This window comes from Balaenoptera borealis, assembly GCF_965194805.1.
Source record: "Balaenoptera borealis genome assembly, chromosome: 2".
Taxonomy (NCBI): Eukaryota; Metazoa; Chordata; class Mammalia; order Artiodactyla; family Balaenopteridae; genus Balaenoptera; species Balaenoptera borealis.
The window spans coordinates 64643663-64649662 of NC_138867.1; positions in this window are offsets into that span (position 1 = coordinate 64643663).

Genomic DNA, 6000 nt, shown 5'->3' on the forward strand with positions numbered 1-6000 from the left:
AGGTCCTTGTTGATTATCTATTTTATATATAGTAGTATGTATATGTTTATCCCAGTAGCCACTCTGTAGAATCATGGTTGGTTAGAAATGCTATCATATTCAACAAGCAGGGCTTGAAGTGGATACCATCTCATAAGATTCCAGATCTGGAAACTGATTTTGTGGTCCTGCGCATGTTACAATAGATGTAGGAAGAGAGGAAGTTCAGAAGTGCATTCTCAGCTAAACGCAGGGTGGGGATAGATCCACTAATGAGGCAACATAAATTTGCAGCTACTGCAACAATAGTCATTCAAGATTGCTTCCTTTCCCAAAACTGGAGGCAACATAACAATGATTTCCTTTCTCTGCACAGGAGCCTGCTTCCTACCAGGAGTGTGGGAAATCAGAGAAGCTTCGCCATTTATTACTAGCCTACCATGATAGGCACTGGGTAAAGGAAGGGTCATAAAAATACAGAAGTCATAATCAGTGGAGAGAGTAATTTCTAAGGTTTTAGCAAGCACTGTCCTCTTGGTGCTACATTCTACAGACTTTCGTTTTCTCCCATTACTCTCAGTTCTCCCAATTCCAAATGAGGTAAAGTGGCACCGAGACTCCTCCACCATTAACAACTGCTGCATAAATGTCTTTTAAATACTTGGTTCTGGAGTAGCAATTATTGGAGCATTTAGCTAATAAATGCCTGGTGAGTCTAATCTCTGGATATTAAACAATTAAATAAAAATGCCTGAAAACTGGATAGTAAATTAGCAACCAGTTATTGAAGTGTCACATAAGTGTTTTTTCACATTAAGGTACCGGTATGATATAACGCTCTTATCATGACAGTGGCCTTGACTCCTTCAGTTAGCAGAACAGAGGACTTACACTCTATATAACTATTTCAGGCAGTGAAAAATTCCAAGTCAGCACCACTTTTTCCTATAAACCTGCACTGCACACATCACACTGATGTGAAGTCAGATAATTATATTAATATATTATTAATGAGATAATTATATGAAGGTGCTTTGTAAACTGAAGTTATATAATGCTCAAGGAATTATTATTACTATCATTCAATGAATAATAAAAGAATGTGTTGGAAGGTCACTCATGGGTCAATATTTTCCAATTCTAGAAAAACGCACTTATTCTTTAGAACTAAAGCCACCAAGTTAAATTTTTGAAATGTTATTTATTACAAGTTTGGTATGCTGGTAACAATAATCTGGAGTGCTAACAAGAATGAAATACATACATGAAAACAGTATTATGCCATTACCTTTTTTTAATGCTTTAAAATAGTGTTCCAACTGTACACAGATATGTTTAAAAGGATATTCGCTGCAACATTGGTATGGCAAACCAAACCAAACCAACCAATCAAACAAACAAACGAACAAAACCAACCTGGAAATAACCCATGTGCCCATAATTATGGATTTATTTAAATGAATTATGGTACATTTGTATAATGGGATGACATTTAGCCAAATAAAAGAATGAAGTAGACTTTGTAATACTAACATGTAAAGATATCCAAGAGATATTAATGAGAAATACGATGTGCAAAATAGTATGTATTGTATGATTAGTATGTTTCAAGACCTATATAATTGTCAAGGAATTATTGAAAAAAGGTCTCTCAGGACAGTAATACATGCTAGTAAACAGGAAAACATTCTTGTGGAATACTGCTACTCCTCTGTTAATAACGGCTCGCCATATCACAAGAGCTTGACTTTCTACAATAATTTTGTAATGTTTGGACTTTTTTTTATAATGAGTTTATCCTTTTTTCATAAGCCTAAAAATTCAAGGCTTTTACAAATGAATAAAACACCTGTGCTTAAACAAAACCTAAACACATTTATGAGCAGATATGATTGACTTTCAATCATGTATTGAAAGAAATATTGGAGGTTTGAATTGCTAAAGCCAAATAAAGTTTAGTTCAACTTGCTGAGACTGATTTGGAACTGTGGGGCTTGGAACAAATGCCTCAAAATATTGATCCCATGGCTCAAAGGCACCAGGCAATAAGTTCAAAATAAGGTTCAGAGTCTCTGTGGGGCTAAAACAACTTTCCTGCTAAAATAAGCTGAAACAAAGATGAGTTTTATCCTCTTGGAAGATTTTTAGGTTTTATTTGTGACCAATAAATCAAAGGTCCACATGTCTGTTGAATGCACTCTAAGCTCCAGAGAGAAATCAACAAAAATGGCTTGAATTTAAGTTGAACAAAGTCAACTTGGACTTGCACAAAAGGAAATACTGGTAATGACCAAAGTTAGCATTGCTTTTTGCCATCAGGAGCAAAGCAGCAAGAGTGTAAACTGTTCGTGAAGGGAGATATTTAAAAGATTCAGCCATTTCAGAGATTAATGATTACTTGTCCTTCATTTGTCCATCCCCATACTAGTTAAAATGCCTAGTTAGTGGCTGAATATAGAGAAAACTATGATGTTATTAAAATTCTCATGTTACAGGCTAGTTAGCAATATGCAAAACAAATCTTATGCAGACACAGAAAATAATAAAATCTCAATTTGTGAAGCTGGTGAGGTTGTAGGCCATTAAAATTTTTTCCCATCATGGTTTTAAAATTGGGCAAGCCACAAACTTAAAAACAAACATATTTTTAAAAAGCAAGATGATTTCACAAAAATTACGGCTTCTTTTTACACATCAAACAGTGCACATGAAGGAAAAAGTCATTCAGTACTATGTTTGCAAAAAGAGTTTGGTTCTAGATTGACTCTTAGAAATCTTCAAGACTAGTTGTAAGTGTAGTATAAGAGAGGAAATTGTTCTTTTGGTATCCTGTGATGCTCTAATTGTTTCAGCTTGTTCAACAGACTTTCATTATAGGCAAACATTCACAATATAAAAAGCCTTTTGGAATTTGGAAGTTAAGTTCCATAAATGCACGCTGTCCCCTCTGCATTATCGTATGAAAATATAGAATAAATATAGATGAATTAAATAATATCTCTTTCTAAAAAAATAAAGATTGGGAATTCCCTGGTGGTCCAGTGGTTAGGACTCAGCACTCTCACTGCCAAGAGCCCGGGTTCAATCTCTGGTTGGGAACTAAAATCCCACAAGCCACATGGCACGGCCAAAAAAAAAAATCAAATGAAATTAAAAAAGAAAGATTAAAATAAGAAAAGAAAGCTCATATCCTCTAATAAATATTTACCACAAGTTCCTAAAAGCCCCTTAGGAAATCTGAGGTCCAAGATCCGTACGGCTTGTAATAAAAATATTATAAACACCAGTATGTTTATAATTTAAACATATGAAATCACATTTAATCATCTTAAAATGGCATAAATAAACTCCAAATTTTAATTTAAAATATAATAAACTTAAGAAACCAGTCAGTAGATAGCATAAGCTTAAATTTTGCTTTAATTCAAGCTAAACTAATATGTTTAACAGCAGGAATTACATAAATTGTGGGGGTTTGAAAAGCTGAAAAGATTGACTGCTAGGTGAGTTACAACATAACATGTTAGAGTTATATTGGTTTTCAACTAACTTTAATCAAAGATTATGCAACATAATTACTTTGTTTTTTTCCTTGTAAAAAAAAAACAGTGAAAATGTAAGCTGTAACATAAATGTATTTGCTTCTATGTGTGTAATTGAGCTGCAACACTGTGCTCTTTGTTTCTTCAGCTAAAATCTGGTGTTTGTATATTTGCTAAACATTTTATCCTGTGTACAATGACATTCGCTTCATAGAATAATAACGAGAAATGACAGCGTGTAAAAAACAAAACTTAAAAGCAAGGATACATTTTCTAATTATAATACCTAAGACACAATAGGGAAATAGTAAGAAAAAAAAATCAGATCACAATGATTTCATGTAACTCTTAAAAACTTTGAGTCCAAAAGATTTTAGAATAAATGGTAGATAAACATGAATAGCCACACAGTTATTAATTTTGGAAGAATGGATTACAAATATTCCATGATGTGAAGACTACAGTTCTCTAGAATGAATGCAGATAAGTTATTCCATATTTTTTCACACTCAGTATTTCAAATAAGAAAATTTTTTTATAAGAGTATCAGTCCTCGGAATAAGAATGGAGGCAAAGATTGAGAAGATGCAAGAAATGATTAACAAAGACCTAGAAGAATTAAAGAACAAACAAACAGAGATGACCAATACAATAACTGAAATGAAAACTACACTAGAAGGAATCAATAGCAGAATAACTGAGGCAGAAGAACGGATAAGTGACCTGGAAGACAGAATGGTGGAATTCACTGCTGCGGAACAGACTAAAGAAAAAAGAATGAAAAGAAATGAAGACAGCCTAAGACACCTCTGGGACAACATTAAACGCAACAACATTCGCATTATAGGGGTCCCAGAAGGAGAAGAGAGAGAGAAAGGACCAGAGAAAATATTTGAAGAGATTATAGTCGAAAACTTCCCTAACATGGGAAAGGAAATAGCCACCCAAGTCCAGGAAGCGCAGAGAGTGCCATACAGAATAAACCCAAGGAGAAACACGCTGAGACACATAGTAATCAAAGTGGCAAAAATTAAAGACAAAGAAAAATTATTGAAAGCAGCAAGGGAAAAACGACAAATAACATACAAGGGAACTCCCATAAGGTTAACAGCTGATTTCTCAGCAGAAACTCTACAAGCCAGAAGGGAGTGGCATGATATACTTAAAGTGATGAAAGGGAAGAACCTACAACCAAGATTACTCTACCCAGCAAGGATCTCATTTAGATTTGATGGAGAAACCAAAAGCTTTACAGACAAGCAAAAGCTAAGAGAATTCAGCACCACCAAACCAGCTCTACAACAAATGCTAAAGGAACTTCTCTAAGTGGGAAACACAAGAGAAGAAAAGGACCTACAAAAACAAACCCAAAACAATTAAGAAAATGGTCATAGGAACATACATATCGATAATTACCTTAAACGTGAATGGATTAAATGCCCCAACCAAAAGACATAGACTGGCTGAATGGATACAAAAACAAGACCCCTATATATGCTGTCTACAAGAGACCCACTTTAGACCTAGGGACACATACAGACTGAAAGTGAGGGGATGGAAAAAGATATTCCATGCAAATGGAAATCAAAAAAAGCTGGAGTAGCTATACTCATATCAGATAAAATAGACTTTAAAATAAAGAATGTTAAAAGAGACAAGGAAGGACACTACATAATGATCCAGGGATCAATCCATGAAGAAGATATAACAATTATAAATATATATGCACCCAACATAGGAGCACCTCAATACATAAGGCAACTGCTAACAGCTATAAAAGAGGAAATCGACAGTAACACAATAATAGTGGGGGACTTTAACACTCCACTTACACCAATGGACAGATCATCCAAAATGAAAATAAATAAGGAAACAGAAGCTTTAAATGACACAATAGACCAGATAGATTTAATTGATATATATAGGACATTCCATCCAAAAACAGCAGATTACACGTTCTTCTCAAGTGCGCACGGAACATTCTCCAGGATAGATCACATCTTGGGTCACAAATCAAGCCTCAGTAAATTTAAGAAAATTGAAATCATATCAAGCATCTTTTCTGACCACAACGCTATGAGATTAGAAATGAATTACAGGGAAAAAAACGTAAAAAAGACAAACACATGGAGGCTAAACAATACGTTACTAAATAACCAAGAGATCACTGAAGAAATCAAAGAGGAAATAAAAAAATACCTAGAGACAAATGACAATGAAAACACAACGACCCAAAACCTATGGGATGCAGCAAAAGCGGTTCTAAGAGGGAAGTTTATAGCTATACAAGCCTACCTCAAGAAACAAGAAAAATCTCAAGTAAACAATCTAACCTTACACCTAAAGAAACTAGAGAAAGAAGAACAAACAAAACCCAAAGTTAGCAGAAGGAAAGAAATCATAAAGATCAGAGCAGAAATAAATGAAATAGAAACAAAGAAAACAATAGCAAAGATCAATAAAACTAAAAGTTGGTTCT